The 15,104-nt window shown below is 37.8% G+C and overlaps 1 protein-coding gene and 1 non-coding gene across 2 annotated transcripts in view; one reads left to right on the top strand and one right to left on the bottom strand.

Moving 5' to 3' along the window:
* Positions 1-15,104, bottom strand: part of LOC101558146 (POU domain, class 6, transcription factor 2) — a 421,096-nt gene that overhangs the window by 367,127 nt on the left and 38,865 nt on the right. The window lies entirely within an intron of this gene.
* On the top strand, positions 11,419-11,525 carry LOC129401288 (U6 spliceosomal RNA). The gene has a single exon (XR_008628219.1). It is a non-coding gene; the product is annotated as a U6 spliceosomal RNA (small nuclear RNA).

The following is a 15,104-nucleotide window of genomic DNA, read 5'->3' as shown; positions in this document are numbered from 1 at the left end:
GAAGTCAACCATGCACAGACTGCTGGTGGGAATTCCTCATGGCTCAGCCCTTTTGGAAAATAGTATGGACGCTTCTCAAAATATTAGAAATCGAGCTCTCATTTGACCCAGTAATACCACTTCTGGAAATATATTGCGGAGATGCAAAAAAGTATAGTAGAAATGACATCTGCACTTATATGTTCGTTGCAGCACTGCTTATAATAGACAGAATCTGGAAAAAACCCAAGTGCCCAAGAACAGATGACTAGTTAAAGAAACTTTGGTACATCTACTCAATGGAATACTATGCAGCTGTTAGAAAAGATGAAGTCATGAAATTTGCATATAGGTGGAGTAACATGGAAAGTATCATGTTAAGTGAAATGAGTCAGAAAGACAGACGTAGAAAGATTGCACTTATTTGTGGAATGTAAAGTAACAGAATGGGAGACTAATATCCAAGATAAGTACCAGGAGGATTACTCCACAGCTCAGAAGCCAGCCTTGCATGGGAAAAGGCATCTCAGATTGAGAAGGGACCACCAAGTAAAGGGTGCTAGGAGGGCCAGCTCAGGATGGGAGAGGCAGGCTGAAAGTAGACTATCGACTGAACATGATGGCCACTTAATACCTCTACTGCAAACCACAACACCCAAAAGGAGAGAGAGAGCAAAAGGGAATGTCCTGCCACAGAGGTGGGGTGGAGGTGGTGAGAGGGATGTAGGGACCACTGGTGGTGGAGAATGGGCACTGGTGAAGGGATGGGTACTCGATCATTGTATGACTGAAACACAAGCATGAAAGTTTTTAAGTCTGTAATGGTGATTCACTAATAAAAAATATTTTCAAAAATAAAGTCCTTCATCTTTTATCCTATTGTTTTCAGTCTAGTGATCTTCCTATACTCAGTACCAGCAAGTACCTAGTCAATCACTGTATTTTTGCAATTATATATACTGGAGGCAAGATGGCGCTGATGCTGGTCGAACCCCTCGAATTTCCCGATCCCAGCTCACATCTCACGCTAGATGACACGCGACAGCATGCCAAGCATGGAATTCTACGTGATGACAGTGCCATGGTGCTACAATGCTACATATATATATATATGTTTTTATTTAGAAAATCATCCATGCATTGGCTTCTTCTTTCTTATATATAGCACTTGTTAGAATCTAAATTTTCAAGTGAAGAAAGTGGGTTACCAATATACCAATAATTTGAATGATCTTTGAATTGTGGGCTGAAGCCTGCTGAGGAAAAGCTTTATGTCAGGTTTGATAACTTCAATTTCTAAAGACTCAGAATGGCAAACATCCATGAACCATACTGTATTTTCTGCAGCCATTAAGAGATGAAAAATGAGGGTATGGTGCCGCCAGCAGGTCAACCTGTATCAGCAGGGCAAGTGCATCAGCAGCCTGATGGTGCCTTCAGGCATCCTGGTACCCCCAAATTGCTGCTGTGCCTTTGGCCGGACCCCAAAAACTTGGGGCCAAGTTTACCAAAAAATTAAACGGCCCAAAGTTAAATATATGGGAACCACACCCACAAACCACCTCTGGCTCAGCTATGCAAGCTCATTTATTGGCCTTGCTTCAGAGACCCATAAATAAATCTCGAGAGAGATCAAAAGCCACAGTTAATCTCGGACCCACACATGGTTTAACAGACCGGGGAAAATTGGGAGAGGCAGGTTGGCCTGGTGCCTTCCCAGGCAGAGCCCCCAGCAGCTGCTTTCTTCCACAACCCAAAATCGCCAGCATACCCCCAACCTGACTCCACCGTCTCAAGATGGACCACACCAAATCTGCTGAAAATTCTGGTATGCGGGTTTCGTGACTGAAATATCCAGGCTTTCTTGGGGTCGGGATGGGCCACCTTTCCCCCGTCCCTGTACTTCCAGAAGCCTCAGCAGTCACATCCACACCTCAAAGTGGCCACCCAGTAAAAAAGCTACTCCAGTCTTACTATCCCCCCAAAAATACCGAATGCCCTGAACAAACACCATGACCTCTTAGCACCTATACTTCAAACCATAATGCACAAAAGGAAAAGGAGAGAGGGAGCAAGAAGGAAAGCACCTCCCATAGAGGGAGACTGGGGGCAAGGGGTGGGGTGTTGGGGGATGGTGGTAGGGAAACAGAGGACATTGGTGGTGGGAAACGTACACTGGTGGAGAGACGGATCATTGTATGACTGAAGCCCAATGATGAACAGTTTTGTACTGGTCTATCTCAAGAATATTCAATTAATTTTATTTTAATTTTAAAAAGGTAATGTGGAGTTCATGCCCAATTTAGTCAGCAGGATCAATGACGGAATAAATAGCAGTACTCCTACATTTTTTTTAAAAAAGAGAGATGAAAAATTAACTCACAATGCATTCTTAGCTGGCACAAACTGGCAACACATCCTACTTAGAGGCCAAATCTTCAAGACCAAACATGGTCAACAGGGGCACCAGAGAGAGCTCAGGAAATGTGCATTCTTGACTGGATCAACACCTTCAACTTACTTTCAGCTTCTCATTGTAGGACCTTTCTCAGAAATGTCCTCTACGTTGTAAATTTTAATCCAAGAAGTTTCTTCATTTATGAAAGTTGTGAGACACCCACCCCTTGCCTCCACTGTTCTTTTTCTATTTTTGGATATGACATGGTTTTCCCTCATACCCACCGCACTTCATCACTTACACCTAACAAGGCTGCATTCACTATATACAGTGGAAATCAGTATATGTGGCGACAAGAGTTAGCCCAACATGTAGATAAAGATGTGTGCCCTGGCCACCTGCTATAAGGGTTGGTAATGAACCAGACTGAAATGAAAGCTGTCACTTAGCATTGTATCAGAGAGACCTGAACAATATAAAAAAATTAAAAGCACTCGGTTCCAATGGATCCCATTTCAGCCATTAGGTGTGTGTGTGAGAAACAGGGACCATTCAAAGACTAACAAGCGAGAATTTCCGGTCCTCAGGGAATTTGCCACCAATGTTGCTTTATGCCCCTCTTCTTTCAATATACACCAAGTACATATCAATTGCTCACTTTTGTTTTTATTTCTATTTAGGTTCAACTACTGTGTATGAGGAAAAAAAGACAAAGAAAGAATGGCAGACCCAAAGAGTTAACATAGCAATCAAAATAGCAAAACAAATTTGTTTACCAAATATTAATGCAAAAGCATACCTGTGTGTTCATGGGATATATATTATGACATGAAATATTATAGCATAATGTATATAAAAGTGTGTCTTATTTATGCTTTCTCTTTTTCTCCCTCTCTCTCCTTTTCTCTTTTTCTCATTTTTTTGATGCAGGCCTGCTGAAAATGAATAAGACAAGCAAACCAGAATAACTCTTATTTCAGACTCGGAAATATGAAAAAATGTAATATATTTTTTAACAGAAAGTCTCAGAATATATGCTTCAATCTTAGAGTTTCAAAAAAGGCAGCGAATCAGGCAGAAGGACAGAAGGTTACAGATTAGTACTGGTCATTGCTCAAAGAGTTTGGGTTATAAATAATAAAGGAGGAAAGGGTGAAGGACACTAAAATATAACTGGGGCCCCACAATGGAATAATCAAAGCAGAGAATCTAATTTCAGCTTTAAAAATACCATCTAACATTGAATTCCAGCTGTACAGAAATCTCTCTGTTAGCCATTGCTACAGATACATGAATGCTTCCTGGGTCAATACAAAGTTCCCAATTTTCAAGGTAAATCTTGGGATGGTGTACGACTATAAGACAGTAGTGTGTGTGTGTGTGTGTGTGTGTGTGTGTGTGTGTGTGTGTTTAATTTGTAAAATAAATTAGATCATATTGTATGGAAGTTAAAGTGCAACTAAAAATTGGAAAAAGAAAAGTAAAAGGTAATTATGGTAAGTATTTCCATACATGTACTCAGGAACAACTATTGTATAAATTATATAATACTTAAATATTTTAGCAGGCCTTTAACACTGTTACAAGCCTTGCATTGATTATTTTGGTGAATTTATTAGTGTTTCTTTCTTTAGGCAATATCAATGTTGTTTTCTTCTATAAACAAGCATAAGAAGAATATATAAAGAAGAAAAGAGTAAAATAAAGCCTGGTCAGAAATTTAAAGATTTATTTGTACTTCAGCTAGTAATGCCAATCAAAATATAGATAAACTAAGGTTATGGAAATCTATCTGCCTTTGAGATGAACCTTATGCACTTTACAATTGCTGTGTGATTTTCATGATTTGAAGCTCCTGAGTATTTTCTGTTGGTGTCACTACAAGTCTGAGTCTACACCAATGTGGTTGTAGCTGCAGTGGTTATTGTTATTTTACTTTTAAATCTGCTGATATAAAATTAACCCCCAATTTTGACAAGGGGTAGGGTGTTTGCCATGGATGCCGCTGACCCAGTTTGATCCCAGGCAGTACAGAAGAGCCCCCCCAAACACCAACTGTAGTGATCCTGAGCTCTGAGAAAGTTCTGAGCATAGCTGTGTGTAGTCCCCCAAACAAAAATAATAAAAACAATACCAATCTCCAAGATTATCAACTATTTTAGCAGAGGCCAAAGAGATATTACAGTGGTTTAGACTGGGTTTGATCCCCAGCACAACATATGGTCTCTGGAGCATCACTAGGAGTGATCCCTGAGCACACAGATGGGAGTAATCCCTGAGCACAGTCAGCTGTGAACCAAGACTGAACAAAAAACAAAATCTTGGTTACCAGAGTAGGGGCAGCTATGGTTAAAATAGCAAGTCTTTATGCTGTTTGGGAAGTTGTACTTAAGCATTTCAAAATAACAAGTATCACCCAACACTATAAACTTATTACCAAACACTACATTTGCATGGTGCAATATTTTTTTCAAAAAATTCACAAAGATAAATAGACTTTCTATACCTGTGGAAATTCTGAGTCAAAACGGATTTCTTAGAAATGTAATAAGGTGGTGAAGTGTTCTTTATTTCAACTCTGCTTCCCAACATGTTCACATACAGCACTCTAAAGGTATTAACTCATTAATGTGTAAATCCACAGATCCACTCAAGCATAAGTAAGAAAATTTAGATAGAGCAAATTTAGGTAGAACTAGAGAATAAAGTAATTTAATTTATAAGTACTTTTATTTTTATTCGTTTATGGTCCCATCTAGTTGCTTAATTTTTCTTCTTGACATGTGAAGTTGTTGAAATGTCAGAATATATTGTGAATAAAAACTAGAATAAAGGTCACATCAAAGAAAACTAAAATTCCCTCTCCAAAAAACTGAAGCTATGTTGGTATGAAGCAGTACTATCAAAATAGATGCCTTTAAAATAAAGACACTGGGGACAATGAAATAATACAGGGATTAAGGCACTTGCCTTCCACGAGGCCAACCCAGACTGACCCAGGTTTGATCCTGGCACCACACTGGTCTTCCAAGCCCCAAAGGAGTGACCTCTGAGCATAGAGCCAGAAGAAAACCCCTGGACACTGCCAAGCATGGCTCTAAATATAACAGCAGTAATAAACTAAAGTACTAAAAAGAAACAAAATGTTAAAATGATTTATTTTATTGTTTTATGTTAGACTTTGATCAAGACAAAAAAATAGAGGAAATTCCATGACAATATTAAAATCCCCAAATTAACAAGCAATTTGTTCTCTAATCACTGTCACTGTCACTGTCATCCCGTTGGTCATCGATTTGCTCGAGCGGGGATCAATAACGTCTCCATTGTGAGACTTGTTGTTACTGTTTTTGGCATATCGAATACGCCCCGGGAAGCTTTCCAGGCTCTGCTGTGCGGGTGAGATACTCTCGGTAGCTTGGCGGGCTCTCAGAGAGGAGTGGAGGAATCAAATCCAGGTTGGCCTCGTGTAAGGCAAATGCCCTACCCGCTGTGTTATCACTCCAGCCATTGTTCTCAAATATTTGAGAAAATTCATGCTTATCTTTAAGGAATCATAGTTTAGGACTGCATGTTTTAAATCAGACTGAAATCAAAAAATATCGAGGGCATATTTTCCCCACAAGTACACAAGTACATGCTCCATTCTCATCAACTTTCTGAATACATGATTCCTTGATTATTCATTTAGGTCTGTTTTTCAGAATTTCATGAATGATAAGAGGCATCTGTATCTACAACTTTTCAGTTTAGGGTCCTGGCTGAACCCCACTCAGCACGCTAGTGGAGACAGAAGTAGACAGTTTAAAACGAAGAAGAAAGAAAATGGATCATTAAGGAAAGACAACATTCCTGCCTTTTAAAATTTTTGCTCTCCCCCTTCTTCAACATCTCTTGCAAAAGCTACTCATGCGAATGAAGCCCATCTTAAATAGTTTATAAACACTATATTTCATATCACTGTATCACTGTCATCCCATTGCTCATCGATTTGCTCAAGCGGGCACCAGTAACGTCTCCATTGTGAGACTTGTTACTATTTTTGGCATATCGAATATACCATGGATAGCTTGCTATCGCTCACTATATTTCATATACATGTGTAATTTTTTTCTCATTTTTTTCTTATTTTTATGGGAGCGATAGTGCAGCTGGTAGGGCGTTTACTTTGCATGCAGTTGACCCTGGTTCGATTCCTCCGCCCCTCTTGGAGAGCCCAGCAAGCTACCGAGAGAGTATCTCGCCTGCATGGCAGAGCCTGGCAAGCTACCCGTGGCGTATTCGATATGCCCAAAACAGTGACAAGTCTCACAATGGAGACGTTACTGGTGCCTGCTCGAGCAAATCAATGAGCAATGGGATGATAGTGACAGTGACAGTGAATGTGAATGTGTAAATTATTAGAACCAATAAAGAAGTTCAGGAAAGTTAAAAGATAAAATATACAAAATCAACTATATAAATGCTTTGCATTTCTTTATATTAATAATGAAATAGCAGGGAAATAAATTAAGAAAACAACCTTACTTAAACTGACAAAACATAAGGAAACGTCCAGGAATAAACCAATGTATAATAAAAGACTTATGCAATTTAAAACTATGTCATTGATAAAAGAAACTGAGGAAATAAAGGAAATATACCTATTTCCTTTAATGTATACAAATAAAGGAAATGTATTCCATGACAGAAATTATAATAATTGATATTGTTAAAATTTATTAAAGGAAATGTACTTATTTCTTTTAATACACACAAATAAAGGAATTTTTGTGTGTATTAAATTTAATTTAATACACACAAATAATGCAATGTGGTAGCACTGCACTGTAGCACTGTCCTCCCGTTGTTCATTGATTTGCTCAAGCGGGCACCAGTAACATCTCCATTGTGAGACTTGTTGTTACTGTTTTTGGCATATAGAATACGCCATAGGTAGCTTGCCAGGCTCTGTCGTGCAGGTGGAGTACTCTTGGTAGCTTGCTGGGCTACCAAGGTAGAAGAATCAAACCTGGTCAGCCGTTTGCAAGGCAAATGCCCTACCGGCTGTGCTATTGCTGCAGTCAATGCAATGTGGAACTAACATAAAAACAGTCACACATATGAATAAAAGAGAACAGAGAGTCCAGAAATAAATGTACATCCATATAGCCAATTGACTTTCAATAATAGAATTAAAAATATAAAGCAGGGAAAGGATAATCAACCTAATGCTGATGGAAAAACTGAATAGGCACAGGCAAAAGAATTAAATGTGTTCCCAATATTATACCACAAGCACAAATGAGCTCAAAATGGATTTAGATTTACACTTTGCTGTAAAGCCTGAAACTATATCAAACATCTAGAAAAAAAAAACATAGGTAGGAAATTCCTTATATTGGTGTCTTGGCATGAAATTTTTTATTTAACACCAAAAGCAAAGAAAACAAAATTAATTTTTTAAAATTTGGAAAACATCAAATTAAAAGGAATTCTGTGCCACAAAATAAATAATCCATAAAATTAAAAGTAGCCTAGAAAATGGATAAAATATTTGCAAAACAAATAATCTGATAAGAAAAATTACATATCAGTTTACATATCAAAATATGTAAAGGCTCTCCACCCAGATAAGATCCGGAGCTGTTGTGCACGAAACAGACCCTCTGCTCCTAAAGACTATGATCCGAGAAGTCTTCTAACCCATTTTGGCATCTAGAGCGGCTTCTTACAGAAATGCATCTAGACTGTGAAGAGCTAAAATATCAGAAATCCAAAACCTCATAGAGTCTTCATAGAGTCTATGAAGCTCATAGAGTCTTCCTTCTCAGCAATGAAAAGAAATTATTAAATGATGCCTTTTCAGCAGGCCTGAGTGTTGGGGGAAAATTCCAAACAATATAGTGAGTTCTCTATTAAAATATTGAATGTATTCAAAGTATAGATAGAATAAAGTGAAGATCACTAGCTACTTAGGTGGGGGGGTGGGAGGGGGCATATTTGGGTTCTTGGTGGTGGAACATGTGAACTGTGAAGGTATGGGGGTTTAATCATTATATGACTGAGAGTTAAACCTGAAAGCTTTGTATTTTTTTCACGGTGATTCAATAAAATAAAAATTAAATATATATATATATATATATATGTAAAGGACTCATACAACTGAACGTCAAAACACCCAAACATCCTGACTGAAAAATTAGACCTGAAAGGACATTTTTTTCTTCCCAAAAAACACACAGATGGCTAACAGTAACCAAAAATGTAGTTAATATCACTAATAATTAGGGAAATATGAACTAAACCACATGAAGTATCACCTGATATTTTCAATAACTTATCAAAGAGATAAGAAATACTATATATTGTATGCAGAGAGGTGGGAATTCTTGTACACTATCAGTGGAAATGTGAGTAAAAGTTCCTCAATAAAATTAAAAAATGGAACATATGATTCAGTAACTCCACTTTGAGAATACAATAAAAGGAAACACTAATAACAAAATACCTGCATTCCATATTAGTTGTACATCATTTATAGTAGATAAGTCATGGAAGCAACCTAAATGTCCATCCACTAACAGGAGAATAAGTGGATGAAAACATGTAACACGTATGCCTATATATTAATAAGTTCCTCCACATCTAAAGAGAAGGAAATTTTATAATGATGACAATATGGATGAACCTTAATGGCATTATGTTAAATTAAGTAAGTCAGACAAAGACAGAGACAGATAATATGTATGAAATGGCTGAACATGAGGAAAAGATACAAATTTCAGCTACCAAAATAGTAAGTCTGATAACGCAGTGTTAAACCTGGTGACTATTGGTCAGTTGTGCTGTTTTGCATATGTTCAAGTGTTCAAGTTGCAAAGAGATTAGGTCTTTCTGTTCTTGTTATTTCTAAGTCCTCACCACAAGAAAAATATTTTTAACTATGTAAAATAGATTTATTTGTTGGAATTATTTCACAACAAATACAACCATTAAATTATTGTGTTATACATATGTAAATGATATGGTATAACTTTATTTATATCTTAAAATTTCTTTTTATATCTTTTATTTCTTAAAAATAAAAGAAAATGGAATCAAGTCTCTTACAATCACTGTATTATATCACTCATTACCAATTAAACCTGATTATTAAATATTTATCTATGTTGCATCAAATAAACTAAGTTAGTATAAGTTAATCTACTCTGAGTAGACATGAAAAGTTTTGAAGAAAAATATATTGGTTAAATGAATATATTAAATAAGAATGCAGCAGCCATAATATGTGCCTATTATAGGGTAATGAGTGGGGAAGAACAGTACATTTTTCCAGAAAAATACTAATCCATCTTTTCTAATTATATGGAAAATCCAATTATAAATTGTTCACTTAACTATGATACTAAGTAAAGGATTCTTATTTGAAACAAATCTGAATGAGAGAAAACAAAATAGGTAGCCTATAATGATAGAAACATAATGAAAACCAGAATCTTATAAGGGTTTTCTCTCTGCTATAAGTCAGAAATGATATTTTAACTGCAATTCTGACATTTAATCCTTCAGAAAATCATTATTAAGAATATATTCCCATTCTTAATAGGTCAAAGTTCATAAAATGCAAGTAAACTACTCTCTACATAAATTATATATATAATATGTATGTACATACATATGTATTTTATATATATATACTATATACTGTCATCACTGTCATTCCGTTGTTCATCGATTTGTTTGAGCAGGCGCCAGTAACGTCTCTTATTGAGAGACTTATTGTTACTGTTTTTGGCATATCCAATACGCACTGGTAGCTTGCCAGGCTCTGCCTCACGGGCTCTATACTCTCGGTAGCTTGCCGGGCTCTCCAAGAGGGGCAGAGGAATTGAACTCTAGTCGGCCACGTGAAAGGTGAACGCCCAACTGCTGTGCTATCGCTCCAGACCCCATATACTATATGTATTTATTTTAGGGTTATAACCAATGATTGATGACTTCTAACACTCATGAGCCAGGTTTCATTTGGTGGAGTTTACTTTATTACAAACCATGCTATATTCCCAGAGAAGAATCTTCTAATCTGCTAAGGGGGATATGTGGTGTGTAGATTGACATTTTAGAGCTGTGCAGGGAAATGGTAGCTATGGCTGAATTCTGGGGCCAACTTCTCAAAATCTTTGTCATCAGCCCTGAAGTCTTCCCTGCAGGTTCCACTGTCCTGGGTTTAGGAGAAGCCCCCTAGAGAGTTAAATTCCTGCTTCTGTTCAAGGTCCTCCATGTTGCTTTTTTGTTATTGTTTGTTCTTGTCCTTTTATAGCTTTTCAAAATTAATTTCTTTCTGGTTAAGCTTTTTGTGTCTTACTAGTAAAGAGAAATGAATGTATTTATTTTTATGCAACAAAAATTCTACTAGAGTGACTTTATTTGTTAGTTTGATCTAATCTTTTTTTTAAATTTTTTATTGAGTCACCATATGGAAAGTTACAAAGTTTTCAGGTTTAAATCTCAGTTATACAATGCTCGAATACCCATCCCTTCACCAGTGCTCATATTCCACCACCAAGAATCCCAGTATAGCTCCACCCAGCCCCCCACACCCCTAGCCCCCCCACCCTTAGCAACCCCCGCCTGTGTAACTAATAAATTTCACTTTACTTTCACTTTGATTGCATACAATATTTCAACAAAACTCACTATTATCGTTTGGAGAGTCTCTCCCCTAAAGTCAGACCTGCTGAAAAGGAAGCATTAGATAATTTGTTTTCCATTGCTGAGGATGAAGAGGTATGAGGTCCAGTGACCACACTTAGCGGCCTCTCAGTTTTGGGTTTCTGTATTTTAGTATTTTAGTAATTAAGTCCAGAGAGATATCTGCCAGAAGTTACATCGTTGCCAACTTGTACTTCTCAGTTACATTATATTCCACATATGAGTGCAATCTTTCTATGTCTGTCTCTTTCTTTCTGACTCATTTCACTCAACATGATACTTTCCATGTTGTTCCATTTATATGCAAATTTCATCTAATCTTTTATGATTTTAAGAGTTGGTTTCCCGTGCTTGCTTCGGCAGCACATATACTAAAATTGGAACGATACAGAGAAGATTAGCATGGCTCCTGTTCAAGGATGACAAGAAAGTTCGTGAAGTGTTCCATATTTTTAGAACAAAAGGGAATGCCCTGCCACAGAGGCAGGGTGGGGTGGTGGGGAATGGGGTGGGGGTGGTGAGAGAGATACTGGGATCATTGGTGGAGGAGAATGGGCACTGGTGGAGGGATGGGTAAACAATCACTGTATGAGTGAAATGTAAACACAAAAGTTCATAAGTTTTAACTGTGCATCACAGTGATTCTCTAATAAAATTTTTTTTAAAAAAGAAACAGAAACAAAAACAAAAAAAGACTTGGTTTCCCAGGGAGAAAAATTTGGTAACTTGTTTGTTCTCTGCACTCCCAAGCCCAAGATTTCAGAACTACACTGTATTAAAATAACTTATTATATGGTGAGAAAAGCAAGAATTCATTTGGAATTTTCTGGATTTACACTACTGAGTTATCTGGAAACATATTTATCTTTAAAATATACAAAATTGCTATGCAGCTGAATATGTGAGCCTCCTGATTATAATTCACTGCAAAAAGGAGCTTTCTGAGATTCAAATACAAATAAGAAGGCCTTGCTAATAATGTAATTTCTGAGACATAGACTTAATTCATCTGTGGATGTTTACAATTTGTATCTGGCTTTTGTCTAAATTTTATTTGTATTTTAAATTTTGTTTAATAGTTTTTTATGAATATTTTCTTTTATTTTCTTTGGGGGGGTGCTTTTTGGGTCATACCAGATGATGCTCAGGGATCACCCCTGCTCTGCACTCAGGAATTATTTCTGGTGGTGCTCAGAGACCATTTTGAATGCTGAGGTTGAACCCCAGTTGGCTGCAACCAGATGGAAGTCTAGACCTACAAAGTAGACTTTCTACATTTACTATTTATACAGAAAGATAAATCAACCTCTAACATGTGCCTCGTCCTTATTCGTAAATGAAAACAAAGACTCAAAGTAGGATTTGGTTCAGATCAAACAAAAAGACTTTCATCATTCAGGTAAGAACAGCTACTACCAGAATTACATACCTACATATTACAAAGAACAGATATTTTTAAGATAAATAGCTCTTTTTATTTAAAAGACAAGAAACAAGTATTCGTATGTGGAGAGAGGAATCACTGGAGTATACTTGGTAAGTCTTCAAACTGGTATAGTCTAGGGAAAAGAGAATAGAGATTCTTAACAAATTAAAGTATGATCTAGTTATTGCACCTATAGGTATTTACCTGGAAAAGTAGAAAAACAGTAATTTAAAGATATATGAGTACTTCCATATTTATTGTAGCAGTATCTTTAATAGGCATTGGCTGGAAACCTCCTCTGTGACCAACGACAGCTAGATACAGATGCGGCATACATAAATTATACCACAGAATACTATCAGCTGCATAGAAACAAAATTCTACCATTTATAACAGCATGGATGTAACTAGAGGCTATTATGCTATTGAAATAAGGCAAGCAGAAAGAAACATTCCTTATGATATCATTCATACGTGGCATACAGAAAAACAGAACAAACAGATGAGCTAAACAACAAAAATCAAGTTTCAGGAGCTGAAGTGACAGTGAGCAGGGCACTTGCCTTGCACATAGCTTACCCCGCTTCAAACTCCAGCATTCCTTATGGTTCCCCGAGCCTACCAGAAGTGATCCTTGAATGCAGAGATGAGTAATAAGCCCAGGGCACCTCTGGGTGTGGCCCCCAAACAAACAAAATTAAGTTTTTGACTATGAAACCAATTATAGGAATGGCTCCTCTGCTCCTAAAAGACCATGATCCCGGAGGCCTACTAACTACTTTCAGCACCCAGTGGCTTCTTGCAGAAATGCCTCTAGACTGTGAACTGAGTTAGGACCCCACACAGCCCCAGGAGAGGAAAGGTTTTTCTCTCTCAGCCTTTCCTTTCCATGGTGGCAGCGGCGGCAGTGGCCTCGTGGCAACTGCCATCTTATAGAGCCCACTAACCAGAGATACGAGCTTGCAATAACACAACTTCTGGCAGAAATTTCTCTGGATTTAATTACTAAAATACCAGAAATCCAAAACCGCACAGCCACGATAGCAGCTTCGTGACCTCATATACTCTTCATTTTCAGCAATGGAAAACAAATTATCAAATGATGCCTTTTTAGCAAGTTTGATTATTGGGGGAAAATTCCAAATAATAATAGTGAGTTTTCTGTTGAAATATTGGGTGTAATCAAAGTATAGAGAGAGTAAAGTGAAGATCATTAGCCACACAGGTCAGGGGGTGGGGGGGACGGGAGGTATTCTGGGGTTCTTGGTGGTGGAACATGTGCACTGGTGAAGGGATGGGGGTTTGATCATTGTATGACTGAGACTTAAACCTGAAAGCTTTGTAACTTTTTTCATGGTGATTCAATTAAAAAAAAAACCACTTAATTATAGGTATTAGAAGAGAAGAAAAAGTAGGTGGGTAAGTGTGGTAAAAAGGAGTTAACTATATGAGAATGGAATTAAACTTCCTAGTAGTGAACATAGAGGTAATATATTTTATTGTCTATATTATTGGCGTGGGAACATCCCCAATGGTGCTTAGGTCTTACTCCTGGCTCTGCACTCCTGGATCACTCCTGGTGAGCTCCATGGACCATATGGGGTGCCCCAGTCAGCCGCATGCCAGGCAACTGCCCTAGCTTCTTAACACTAAGATGGTCTATTTTAGTGATGCATACCTGAAATTTATATAATGGTATAATGCAATGTGGAAAACTCTAATTGCCCCTTAATAATAACTCCAAGGTCTGGAGTCGCCTGAGTAAGTCAGGCAAGAACAGATACTTTGAAGGGCACCAAGGGTAGCAATGAGGCACCCAGGAAAGAACAGAATAGGAAATAGAGTCAGTAAATAAATTGATTTGTGAGGTGAAAGAAAGAGTCCTTACTTCATTTCAATTTTGCCAAATGCTCTAATATACCATATGCTTAAAAATGAAGTCATCCCGCAAACAAAACTGTGTCCTGAGCCACAGCCACCAATCCACCTTTCCACAGAAAACAACATGCCTGTCCCAAATTGCACTTCTTATTTTCTCTATACAGCGAATGCAGAAATATTTCAACTCTCCCTGTGACCATCTGTAAGTAGAAAATAACCAGCACCACAGAACCCAGGGGGCCAGGACCAAGGCTCAAATCCAGGCCTGAGGGGCTACTTTTAAAGTTATGAAGGTTTTGGAGAAAGCTGAGGTTAATAGGAGGGCAAAAGGAAGTTTTCATTTGTCAAGAAAGGTATGGGTGAGTGCGACTGCTCAGCTCCTGACAACTATCACATTAATGGTGAAGAGAGCTTGAGGCCTATCGGGCTTTTCTTGGTCCTGACTTTTCCTTAAGGGGCTCCGCAGTCCTGAGTGCCACTGGAAGCCTTGCGTTCAGAAGGAGGAGTGAGGCCAGTCACCTTTCAGTTTGCCTCCCAAGCCTGTCTGATACTGGGAAGCATTTCTTCTCTCTCCATAACTGGAAACGTAAATACTTGTATATATTGCACTGCCAAAATCTAGCCAAATAGCTCTATGTATACCACGTACGTAAAAGGGATATGAGCATAAATCACAAATATGCACCTATCTGCATAGCTATCTTCGTATGTACCCATATGTACCTG

The sequence above is a fragment of the Sorex araneus genome, chromosome 1 (assembly GCF_027595985.1).
Source record: "Sorex araneus isolate mSorAra2 chromosome 1, mSorAra2.pri, whole genome shotgun sequence".
Classification (NCBI taxonomy): Eukaryota; Metazoa; Chordata; class Mammalia; order Eulipotyphla; family Soricidae; genus Sorex; species Sorex araneus.
The sequence above is the reverse complement of the archived record's forward strand: the minus strand, read 5'-3'. Positions and strand labels throughout refer to the sequence as shown.